Here is a 14,122-nt window from a genome sequence, read left to right on the forward strand (position 1 = left end):
CTAAGAATCTTATGATGTTAATTCTACTCATTGTGATTTACAGATTCATTACAATCCAAATGACTATTCCAACAGCCTTCATTGCAGAAATGGAAAAGCCAATCGTCAACTTTATATGGAAAGTAGGAATCACAAAGAGCCATTATATCTTATAATAAAAGAACAAATTTGGAAGACTCACATTTTCTTATTTTAATACTTATTGCAAATCTACAATGGGAAAACTACATGGTACTAGAGAAGGGCAGACATACAGAGCAGTAGAAATGAAATGAATGAACAGAAATTACTTCAACTATTATGGCCAATTGATTTTTGAGTGCCAAGTCCACTCAATGGGGAAAGAATATTTTCTTCAACAAATGATGCTGGGAAATCATGGTATCCATATTCAAAATAATGAAGTTGGACCCCTACCTCACACCATTAACAAAAATTAACTCAAAATGAATTAAAGACTTATATAAGAACCAAAACTATAAAACTCTTAGGACACTTTAAGACTTGCTTGGGAGCAACCCCATTCTCAGAAAGCCCCGTTATGTGAATAATAAATATTTTATGCCTTTATGGTATGTGGATGGCAACATCTCAAAATCTAAGTGAAATTTGGTAATAGGACAGCCATCCTGGTTCTGTGGACTGACCCCAACAGGAATGATGACTTTGAGTGCAGCAAGGCCAAGAGTCCAGATGGTAGTGCTGAGAGTCGTGGAAAAGTAATCCCAGGCCTTGAAATTTGAGAATATTCTTGCCTGGATTTCAAAGTTGTTTTGGAGTAGTAATACCTTGCAACTTTCCATTTCAATATATTTTGCTAGAAAACATTCTCTCTTTTACTGGCTTTGATTAAGAAGGTCATTACTGAGTTCTTTTATCAGTAACAAAAAGGTTTTTCAACAAAATGTTTTTACATGCCCAAAGAAGCCATCTCAGAAAGAGTGATAAATATTAACTGAACCCATGATACTGTAATACTTAATATTCTTGGAAATTTTCTATTTAACTACTTGTACTTTGCAAGTTATCACCTTTTTGCATATATATTTTACAATAAGGAAATAACTGAAACTGTGGAACTGTAAATCATACCATTCTTTGAAATTTGCTCTCTTACTACTTGTTAAATTGCACTTGGAAATAAATTACTTTTATGTCAATATGTTGTATTTCACAATAAAAATAAATAAATCACCTGTGGGTACTAAACTGGTATATGTGCTTCTCCAACTGGACATAAATCTGTGCCTTTTGTTTTAAGATGAACTAAAGCCAATTTATGAGCAATTAAAGCCAACCTAACATGGAAGATACTTGCTGAGCAAAGAGCTGTTTCCAAATACCTACATGAATAATTTCACCAATACAACCACATTTTTTGCATGCATTTTAATGATTTGAGGGAGTGAATAATTGAAGGATTCCAAACATGTTCAGTTCTAAAGGAAACCTAGGGAATAATTAGCAGGTATTGATATTATGCATGTATTTCCTAAAAATATGGTACAATTATAAAAGAAATACCATTAGAGATAATTTGAATAGAAAATTTCAATCTCATTAATATTGTGGTTGTTTTCACTGGTACCTGGATTCCTACAAAGACACCTTTATGTGGTGATTCTTTGCAAATAGATACAAATATTTAATAACATAACTATTTCCATTTAAAGAATTCCAAAACCTCATAGAAGTTCAAAAAGTTTTACTTATTATCATCAGTACTGGAAATTGATAAATAAGTAAATAATTTAGAATTTCACAAAATAAACAATGAAAATATCTGTTTTCTTTCCCTAATTCTTCTCTTCAAAGAGGGGGTGGTAATATAAGACCCTGATACTTTATTGATCCTTTGGAATCACGGGAAGAGGCCCAAACTTCTGAGATTGTTGTTACAAGAGACCATTCTCTCAGAATGTAGCTTGTCTTTGTATAAAAAGAATTATAATCTCTGCTTAATTCCTGGGAATTTGTACCACTCTTTTTTGTGACTCTGAGTTTTCCTGACATTGTATCCAAGAGAGAGAGGGGAAGAAGGAAAAGGGGTACTATCTTATATCATTGAGCTCAATAGGAGCTACACATTCTTGGAAAGCATAGTTTTAGGCATATAGTTGAGAATTAACTTTAAAAAATCAGATCTGATGGTATATAGTGTGTTAGTTTTAGGTTTGAGTTTCTAAAGAAGGCCCTTTAGATATTGCTATGCTACATCTGCTTTTATGCTTTTATGTGTCCTGATACCAACAAACTGCACAGGACCAAATTTTGCTTTGCAGACAACTGATTAGGTTTTCCCTTTGTTTGGAAAGGATGGACACACAATTGACTTCCCAAGATTCTTGTCTTGCCTCAATAATCCTTATTTTGCTGTTTCTGCTAATCATGGATGTTTGCATCTTGATCCTTAACCAATATAAAGGAAGAATTTGCTTTGAAGGGCTGACTTTTTAAACCAAACTTTCTTTCCTTAATAAATTCTGACCTTGCCTTCCCTGCTATAAGATACTGCCAAACTTTTGTGACATGATGTTCTCCATTACAAAAGTAAGCAAAAAACTCAGTGTTTTCTTGTCAACTTGTGTTGATTTTATTAGAGGAGTCAGTTTTCACAACATGTATTTTTACATATGGGTTAGATAGAATGATTGAGAGAGAATATAACTATTTACAGGTGAGCTGAACACCTGAAGGTGTTTCTTGAGGTATGAACAATTATACTTGTGGATAAGGATCTAAGAGTATGGGTTTCACCAGAATTTAGGCCATCACATAGAGCTAGAATGACAAAACTGGAGACATGAGGAACCTCAAACAAATGGCAGATTTCATCTGTAGAACATTTCCTGAATTTCAAAGCTTCAGCATGCAATAGTCTAATGGCACTTAAAAACAGAAAAAAACTGAAAAATAAAAGTGTAATCAACACCAATTTCCTGTGTGCAAGATACAAAAACCTGCTATTGATGTGGTTTCTCAGAATAAGAAAGAATGGAAAACTCTGGGTGGGGGTAGTTATTTGAAACTGACAATCTGTAATTACACTTCCTTGAGAATACTTGCTGTTCTAGGCACACCCAGAGGCTAAGAATATGTGTATTGACCCTAGAAGATGGTGGCATCTTGGGACAGGGAAATCAGTACAATTTTTGGTGACTATACAGAACTAAAATGCCAACACTGGAGACTTTGTGGAGACATAAACACACAGTGATCTTCCTTTCAAAACATTTGCCAAATTCTAAGTTTGTTTGGATGGTAGATTAAATATGTAAACCAAAACCTCTGATGCCTGGCATAAAAATTCTTGCATCCTCTTCATGCTGAGGAGATGAAGAGATCAGTGATACAAAAGCCCTGGATGGCCATGCCCTAGAAGTAGGAGGGAGTCAAATGTAAATTGCCTGTTTCCCAAACAGTAAGGGACAGACAACCCATAACCTTTTGTGATTGAGATGAAATATCTTTCTGTATATATATATATATATATATATATATATATATATATATATACACATATATATATATATATATATACACATATATATATATATCTGACAAACTAAAAGCAAGAAAATGTGATCCTTAATCAAGAGAAAATCATACAATAAAAACACAGAAAATTCAGATGTTATAATTATCAGGCAGGCAGGGAAATAAAACAACTATAAAAATATGTTTAAAAACAAGGAAAAAGATGAATAGAATCCATAAATTAATAGGAAATTTTAGTTAACAATTGAAAACTACAAGGAAGAGCTAAATATGAATACCAGGTATGAAAAATATTAGATCCCAATTGAAAAAGTTTTGAATGGACCTAATATCATGTTTGGATGCAAATGAAGAGAAATCAGTAATTTTGCGGACCAGTGAATATAAGTTATGTGGTCTGAAGCACAGGGAAAACAACAAAAATGAAATAACAACAACAACAAAAATCTTTAAAATGATTTTGTGGTGGCTTGGAGTTATACACCCAGAAAAATGTGTTCTAAATCTTAATCCATTCCTGTGATCCTGAAACTATTTTAAATAAGACCTTTTGATCAGGTTTCTTCACTTAAGGCATGACTCAACTGAAACAGAATGAGTCTTGACCCTATTATTAAACGCCTTATTGGGAAGGACAAAGGAAGAGAAAAAGGAGGGAAGCAACCAGAAGCTTGAAGTCAGCAGATCCTGGAAGACTAAGGAGAGGGTACCATGTCCTTTTCCATGTGTCTGAAATGCCAAGGACCAAGAATTTCTGGCAGTGATTCCTAGAATGCCACATTCTTCTGGTGGAAAGCTTTGCCTTGATGATATCTTGATTTTGGACTTCTGCTAGTCTCAAAACTCTAAGCCAATAAATTCCTGTTTTATTTTTTAAGTCTACCCATTGCATATGTTTTGTTGTAGCAGGCAGGAAACTAAAACAGATTTCATATCCAACACCTTGGTTATTATGTGGCACAATATCATATGGCATTTTATATATAAATGCCATATATGTGTGTGTGTGTATATATATATACACACACACACACATCCATATATATCTTAAGCCCTGGAAAGAGAAGAGAGCAAGAATGAACAGGAAAAAATATTTGAATAGACAATATCTGATACCTACATGAAGAAGTGCATTAATAATCAGATCTAAAAATCTCAGTGAGTACAAAACATAGTGAGTGCAAGTTGAATCACACCTAGGCATATGAGAAAACAAACAAAAAGACAGTAAAAAATAAAAAAAAAAAAAAGCCTATGGAAACAACCATAAAATGACAGTTGATGAGGAGGGGCAAGATGGCAGGATAGAGAGGAGTAGAATTTTTCTGGTTCCCCAGAAAAACTAATAAATAACCAGGAACAACTAGTAAATAATTTGGAATAAATTCTGGGGGACAACCATGACTGCCCACATATAGTGCACAAACCTGGATTGGGAGCAATGCCTGAGATCACAGCATAAAATTTGTAGGTAAAAACCGGATGGGGAACCACCTCCCCCCATGGCAGGCTGAGATACAGAACCTCACTATGGTAGAAAGCAGCACTCTCTGAGTGAGCAAATATAGCTCAGCTGAGTTCCAACTGGGGTTTTATTTAACAAATGTGAACTGCTGAATACAAGCTACAACCCCCCCTCCCCCCCCAAAAAAAGCAGACAGTTTTAGAGAAGACTGATCTTAAAGAAACAGAAGACTCATCAGTCCTGGGAGGGGGAGCCTAGAAGAAAAGGTGTTACCTCTGGCTGATGATTGAAATGGGGGGGGGGGGCATGTACTGGTTATAAAAGGGGGCTTTCTGTCACTTTTTTATCTCTCTCAAATTTAGGGGCTCAGAAGAGAGCCTCAGCCACTTTCAGCTCACAGCCCTCTGACACAGACAGGGTTGGAGATAACAGAGTCAGAAAGATAACTCAAATGCACATGATAACATCTTTTGTAAGAGTAAGGAGGTAGGGCCCAGCTTTCCCTTCAGAACCAGACCCCAGAGCCTGGGGAAAAATAGCCAAAACAGAAATTGAAGGTGCAGCACCTCTTTACACCAGTCAGGAGCAACAGGTTGACAGGCACCACCTGCTGGACAGGTTAGGAAAAGCACAGTGACTAGAGACCTCACAGGAAAGTCTGTCATTCTTCTAAGATACTCCCTGAATATTACCCCATTCTGAGACCTGAAACTGCCTGGTCTGGAAAAATCTGATTGGGGTAACCAAGGAAAACAGATGCTTAGACAAAAGAAAACTACAGTCTATACTAGGAAAAATGAAGATACAGCCTAGTGAAAGGAACAAACTTACATCTCAATCAAGATACAGTTGAGGTATTCTTTCACATTAATGGAACAATCTATTAAAGTTTTTCAAAGAAATATACCAAATCAATCAAAAACCAAATCAATGAGTTCAGGGAAGATATAACAAAAGAGACAAAGGCTATAAAGAAAACACTGGGGAAACATAAGATAGAAATTGAAAGTTTGAAAAAACAACTGGCAGAATCTATGGAAATGAAAGGCACAACACAAGAGATGAAAAAAATAAATGGAGGCACACAACAGCAGATCTCAAGAGGCAGCATAAAACATTCAGGAACTGGAGAACACAACACCTGAGATCCTACAGACAAAAGAACAGATAGGGAAAAGAATGGAAAAATATGAGCAATGTCTCAGGGAACTGAATGACAACATGATGCACATAATACATGCCATGGATGTCCCAGAAGGAGAAGGGAAAAGGGGCAGAAGCAATGATAGAGGAACTAACCAATGAAAACTTCCCATCTCTTATGAAAGACATAAAATTACAGATCCAAGAAATGCAGTGTACCCCAAACAGACTAGATCTGAATAGACCTACACCAAGACACTTAATAATCAGATTATCAAACATCAAAGACACAGAGAGAATCCTGAAAGCAGCAAGAGAAAAGCAATCCATCACATACAAAGGAAGCTTAATAAGACTATGTGTGAATTTCTCAGTAGAAACCATGGGGGCAAAAAGAAGGGGTGTGATATATTTAAGATACTGAAAGAGAAAATATGCCAACCAAGAATCCTGTATCTGGCAAAACTGTCCTTCAAACATAAGGGAGAGTTTAAAATATTCTTTGACACACAGACAATGAGAGAGTTTGTGAACAAGATACCTGCACTACTGGAAATACTAAAGGGAGCACTACAGACAGAAGGGAAAAGACAGAAGTGAGAGGTTTGGAAAATAATTTTGGGTGGTGGTAGAATGCCAATGTAAGTACACTTAACAAAGGTGACAGTGAGTATGGTTGAAAGAGGAAGGTTAGGAGTGTGTAAGACATCAGAAGGTAACAGGAAAGATAATGACTGGGACTGTAGAACTCAGTGAAACCTAGAGTGCTCAACAATTGTGATAAGAAGTGCAAATATGTTTTTACATGAGGGAGAACAAATGAATGTCAACCTTGCAAGGTATTAAAAATGGGGTGGTATTGGGGAAAAATATAATCAATGCAAACTAGAGACTATAAATAACAGAAACATTGTATTATGTTTTAACAAAAGCAATATAACAAGCTAAATGTCTATAAGAGGGGAACATATGGGAGGGCTATGGGACTCTTGGCATTGGTGATGTTGTCTGACTCTTTTATTCTACTTTAGTTTAATTCTATCATTCCTTTCATTGTTTTGTAGCTGTCATGTTTTTTTTTTCTTTCTTTTTCTTCTTCTTTTGTCTCGCTAACTTTGACTCTTCCTCCTTCTTTGTGGAAGAAATGGAGATGTCCTTTTGTAAATAGTGGTGATGGTGGTGAACACAAAAATATGTGACTATTCAGGGAACAATTCATTGTTTACTGAGGATGAAAATTATGGTTGGTGAACAAAACTGTCTTAAAAAAAACAGAGGTTGATGAAGAAACCTTGAGCACTCTACATTGAGTGAAATAAGTCAGACACATAAAGACAAATATTACATGGTCCCATTGATATGAATTAGGTATAATATACAAACACATAGACATGAAATATAAGTTAACAGGCTATAGAATGAAGCTAATGAATAGGGAGCAGCTGCTTATTATGAGCAGAATGTTCAAATAGGTTGAAGTCAAATGTTTGGAAGTGGACAGAGGTTACAGTAGCATGTTATTGTGAGAATAACTAACAGTGCTGAATGGTGTGTGAATGTGGTGGAAAGGGCAGATTAGAGTCATGTATGTCACCAGAAGTAAAGTTGGGGATTCAAAGATGGGAATGTATAAAACAGTGAATCTTGTGGCAGGCAATGTACAAATATTAGATTAACTGTACAAATATTAGAAATTTCTTTCATGAACTAGAACAAATATATGGCACAATAACTAGAAGTTAATAATAAAGGGGTATATAGGGAAAAATATAACTATTGCAAACTATGTAGCACAGTTAATGGTATTTTAACATTATTTCATTAACAGTAACAAATGTACTATACCAATGCTATTAGTCAATAATGGATGGGGGGTGGTTAGGGGTGTGGGTGGAATTGAGTTTTCTTTTTATATCTTTATTTCTTTTCTGGAGTAATGAAAATGTTCTAAGAATTGAAAAGAAATAATTGTGCTGATGGAGGCACAGCTGTATGATGGCACTGTGGGCAATTGATTGTGCACTTTGGCTCTTTGGATAATTGTATGGTATGTGAACAATCTCAATAAAATTAAATTTAAAAAATGACAATTGGCATTCCATCAGAAAATAATAAATGCCAAAGAACATTAGAATGACATCTTTAAAAAGGAGAAATTAATTTAAATTTTCAAAATGCTATCCTTTATTCAGAAAAAAAATACAGGATTTTTTTATGTGGCTGGATTCAGTTTGCTAACATTGTGTTGAAGATTTTGCATCTATCTTTGTAAGGGATATTGGTATATAATTTATTTTCTTGTTATGCCTTTGCCTGGGTTTATTATCAGTTACATTGGCCTCAGAATCAATTGAGAATAATTCCCTAAACCTCTTTTTTGCTGTTGTTATAAGAGTTTGTGGAAGTGTGTATTAATTATATGTTAAATGTTTTGTAGACTTTAACCAGTAATTATTCAGATTTTCTAATTATTTTTTATTCAGTTTTGGTAGTTTCTGTGTTTCTAGGAATTTGTCCATTTTTTCTAGGTGATTAGATTTGCTGTCATATGTTTGTCATGGTATTCTCTTAAAATTATTCCTGTAAATTCATCAGGGATATACCATTTTTCACTGCTGTTTTCGCATGATGCATCCTTGTAACAACTCACTCCTCAGTCCTGTAACATAAACCAGGGTTCCAAGTCAAGGACTTGAAGGATAATTATCAGCCAGCACAAGAAGTTTCTAGAAAGTTATAAAGAAAGCATTGCTTTTCTAATGCTCCATTTTAGACTTCTAACCTCAAAGTTCTGAGCCAATATTTCCCATTTTTTTTAAGCCAATGCATTGTGTCAAATTTGCCATAGGTTCATGATGATCTTAGAACACATAAATGTGAATTTCCAAACTTTCCCTCTGATGTTAATTTCCTATTTTTTTCCACTGTGGTCAATCATACTTTGTATGATTTCAATCCTATTTATTGCAGTTTGGTTTATGGCTTAGAATATGGTCAGTCCTAGAGAATGTCCCACATGTACTTGAGAAGATTATGTATTTTGCTTCCTTTGGTGGAGTGTTCTAGAGATATATGTTAGGTAATGTTGGTTTATAGTATTGCTTATATACTGTAATTCCTCTGATTTTATATCTGTTTTCTATCCATAATTAAAAGTGCTGTATTAAAGACTCAATTATCATTGAATTGTTTATTTCTTTCTCTGATTATATCAATTTTAGTACATATAAATTAATCTATATTGTTGCATATATATATATATATACACACATACACAACCTTTTTATCATTATAAACTTTCTATTTTGTTTGTAATAATATATTTTCCAAATTTTTTATCCAACATTAGTATAAATCCTTTCACTCATTTCATTACAATTTGCATAGTATAACTTATCTATCCCTTTACTGTCAACTTTTTTTATCTCTTTATCTAAGTTTTTTTTCTATGCAGACAAGTGAAGGATATTTTATAAAATCCAATCTGATAACTTCTACCTATTGACTGGATTGTTTAGCTGATGCAAATTTAATGTTAATATTGATATGGTTGGATTTACATTGGTTATTTTGTATTTGTCTTCTATATGTCTCATCTATCCCCTCTATCTATCATTAGTCTTCCTTCATATAATGTGGATATATTCTAGTGTAACATTTTCATTATTTTAATTATATTTTAATTACATTATTAAGAGGTGTTCTAGGGATATGCTACACACACATCTCTTTTAAATGTACTTTTATTGAGATATATTCACTCACATATAATCCATCCAAAGTATGCAATCAATGGCTCACAGTATCATCATACAATTGTGCATTCATCACCACAATCAATTTTAGAGCATTTTCATTAATCCAAAATAAAGAAAAAAATAAAAATAAAAATGAACAACCAAAAACATCTCATAACCCTTATCGACCTCTATTATTATTTTTTGTCCATAATTATATAAGGTTAAAAAAAAAAAAAAGCCAAGCTCAGTATTGGATTCAAGAATCAGACTTTTGTGTTCACAACAGAAGGAATGAGAGCTGTCAGAGCTGGAACATGGGATAGGAAGGTCAGAGTCTGTCTGTAAACCATTAATAGCTGAAGTGAGACATAAACTTATTATTAGTTTACACCCAGCCTCCCCCATTCTGACTTCCCATAGGACTTCTATTTACAGAGTAGATTGGATTCTTGAATCTCAAGATGAGCATTCTGTGTACTTTGCAAAATGTCATACCCTTCTGTGATGAATTGTGAGTGGAAAAGGGAGAGATCTCATGCCTTCATCAAAATTTTACAGGAAATTTTTATAGATTATTTTCCTGGCCACTAAAGGAATTTAACCAGGAAACTTTCAAGAAACTGCACTATCTTCCATACCTTTTGTCATTCCATTTTAGCTTTTCTCTGACATTCAGAAATACACTCCAATACATATGCCCTCATTTATTCAAAGAAAAAGAATATCCAAATATGCTTCTTAAATAGTATTACAGTATGTAGTATTCTTCAAAGGATTTGGTTTTTTAAATGTATTTTTTTGTTGTGAAGTTTAACACATATACAAAACAGTGATAACTTTCAAAGTATAACATAAGTAATTAGAGAGCAAATTTTTAAAAAAATGCTATGGGTTACAGTTCCACAATTTCAGCTATATACTTATTGTTAAATATAACATATATATAGAAAGATGATAACTTTCAAATTAAATTTAACAAGTGGTTATATAGATAGAGTCAAATAACTTTATGGGTTACCATTCCACAATTTCAGTTATTTCCCTATTGTGAAACATGATGTATAGAGAAATGTCATAATTTTCAAAGTACAAACTTAATGAGTAACTATATAGCAAATTTCAAAGAATGTTATAAGTTACACTTCCACCATTTTGGTTATTTCCTCCTAGCTATTCTAATACCCTAGCATCTAAAAAACATTTATATAAATATTAAGTATTTGTAATTCTTTGTTAAATCCTACTTGTCTGTTGCTAAACCTTCCTCTTGTTTAATCCCTTTCTCAATCTTTAGGGTGTCCAGGCAGTGACCACCCTAACTTTTTCATATTGAAAAGGGGTATAGACATTATGAGGAAGTGGGCTGCACCTGGTTGATGTTCCTAGAGAGGCTGTTGCCTCTGAGTTTTTTTTTTTTTAATATTTAAAAGGCTTTTATAATTAATAAACCCTTTCTCACACATAAATGCTAGAATGTTATTTTTATAGTTTACAAATATGTTCATGTACTTTTATTTCCACCCTAGAAACTGAGGGTCAGAGAGAAAAGTGATTTACTCAAGGCACATTGTGGTCAAGTACGGCAAGAACCAAGAACTTCTGGGCTAGTAATTCTCTTCACAACACCATGCTCCCTCTTAAATAACATGCTTGTCTTCATACTCACCAACCCATCAGCTGGTTTCACTTTTTGTTTCTTAGCTGCCACCTTTAAAAAATTAGAAAAGAAGACTTTTACCGCAGGTCTTTATTTCTTTATGCTGCTTTGAACCACTATCTAGTGCTCTTTCCTTTCAGACTGAAGAACTCCCTTTAGCATTGCTTGTAGGGCAGGTCTAGTGGTGATGAACTCCCTCAGCTTTTGTTTACCTGAAAATGTCTTAATCTCACCCTCAGTTTTGAAAGAGAGTCTCACCAGACATAAAGTTCTTGGCTGGCGGTTGTTTTCCTTCAGTACTTAAAAGTATTTCATTCCACTGCCTTCCTGGCTGCATGGTTTCTGATGAGAAATCAGCACTCAATCTAATTCAGACTTCCTTGTACACAATGCGTTGCTCTTCTCTTGCAGCTTTCAGAACTCTCTCCTTATCCTCTGCATTTGATAGTGTAATCAATATATGACTGAGTATATTTTTCTTCATGTTTATCCTGTTTGGTGTTCTCTGAGCTTCTTGGATGTGCCTATTCACATCTTTTGCTAAGTGTGCAAAGTTCTCTGTCATTATTTCTTTGACTATTCCTTCTGCCCCTTCTTCTCTTTCTTCTCCTTCTGGGACTCCCATAATGTATATATTGGTGAACTTGATGGTGTCTGATAGCCATCTTAGAATACTTTCTCTATTAATATGTCTTTTATCTTTCTGCTCCTCAGCCTGACTCATTGTAAGTGTCTTGTCTTCAAGTTCACTGATTCTTTCTTCTGCCAGTTCAAATCTGCTGTTGAAACCCTCGTGGGAATTTTTCATTTCAGTTATTGTGGTCTTCAACTCCAGTAGTTCTGTTTGATTCCTTTTAAAATTTTCTGTCTCTTTTCTTAGACTCTCATATTGTTCGTTCATTGTTTTCCTGATACCTTTTAGTTCTTTCTCTGTACTTTCCTTCATATCTGTAAACATCATTAAGATCATTTTTGAAAAAGGCATTGTTTGGTATGTCCACATTTTCATCTTATTCATTGGTGTTTTCTGTATTTTTGTCCTCTTCCTTTGGTTGGGCCATCATTTCCTGTTTCTTTGTCTGTCTACTACCTCGATGGTTGCTAACATGACCACAGACATAGGGGACTGGTCGTTTGATGGGTTGAGCCCTCTACCATAGGTTATACCCTTGAGAAGACGGTTGCTGCAAAGGAGAGGCTAGGTCTCCCTATAATTGTGCCTAAGAGCCTCCTCCCAAATGCCTCTTTGTTGCTCAGATGTGGCCCTCTCTCTCTAGCTAAGCCAACTTGAAAGGTGAAATCACTGCCCTCCCCCCTACATGGGATCAGACACCCAGGGGAGTGAATCTCCCTGGCAAAGTGGAATATGACTCCCGGGGAGGAATGTAGACCTGGCATCGTGGGACAGAGAACATCTTCTTGACCAGAAGGGGGATGTGAAAGGAAATGAAATAAGCTTCAGTGGCAGAGAGATTCCAAAAGGAGCCGAGAGGTCACTCTGGTGGGCACTCTTACGCACACTTTAGACAACCCTTTTTAGGTTCTAAAGAATTGGGGTAGCTGGTGGTGGATACCTGAAACTATCAAACTACAACCCAGAACCCATGAATCTCGAAGACAATTGTATAAAAATGTAGATTATGAGGGGTGACAATGGGATTGGGAAAGCCATAAGGACCACACTCCACTTTGTCCAGTCTATGGATGGATGAGTAGACAAATAGGGGAAGGAAACAAACAAACAAACAGACAAAGGTACCCAGTGTTCTTTTTTACTTCAATTGCTCTTTTTCACTCTAATTATTATTCTTGTTATTTGTGTGTGTGTGCTAATGAAGGTGTCAGGGATTGATTTAGGTGATGAATGTACAACTATGTAATGGTACTGTGAACAATCGAATGTACGATTTGTTTTGTATGACTGCATGGTATGTGAATATATCTCAATAAAATGAAGATTAAAAAAAAATGCCTCTGAGTTTTAGGACTTGTCTGGCATAGACTCTGGTGGATTTAAATTTCTGAAAAATAAACTTGGTGCATGAAATATTTATGGAGACTCAGATAGGGACTGGGTATCCAAGACTACTGATGGCTAGGGCTTGGCATGCTGTAGCCATTTGGATTATCTAGCTGGATCTTGCAAAACAGTAAGCTCCAGGATTGCCCCTCAGCTCTATCTGAAATCTCTAGTCACTGTAGCTTTTTATTGTTACCTTTATTTTCCAACTTTTGGTCAAGAAAGCATTTTCAATCCTTTGATGCCAGGACCAATCTCATTCCTGGGATTCATGTCTCATGTTGCCAGGGAGATTTAAACCCCTGGGAGTCACATTCCACATAGGGGGAATGTTAATGAATTTATTTGCCAAGTAAGCTTAGAAAGATACAGGCCACATCTAAGCAACAAAAGAGATTCTCTGCAGATTCCTCTTAGGCATAATTATAGGAAGTCCTTGCCTCCCTTTTACTGCCATAAATTTCACAAGAGCAAGCCTCAAGATTGAGGACTTGACTTAATAAGTAGGGGGTCATTGTCTCACATTACCTTCACATAGTTTTGCAATTATCACTCTCAAATATAAACAATTATCATAACCTAAAACACCCTGAAGCTCT

The sequence above is a fragment of the Choloepus didactylus genome, chromosome 6 (genome assembly GCF_015220235.1).
Source record: "Choloepus didactylus isolate mChoDid1 chromosome 6, mChoDid1.pri, whole genome shotgun sequence".
Classification (NCBI taxonomy): domain Eukaryota; kingdom Metazoa; phylum Chordata; class Mammalia; order Pilosa; family Megalonychidae; genus Choloepus; species Choloepus didactylus.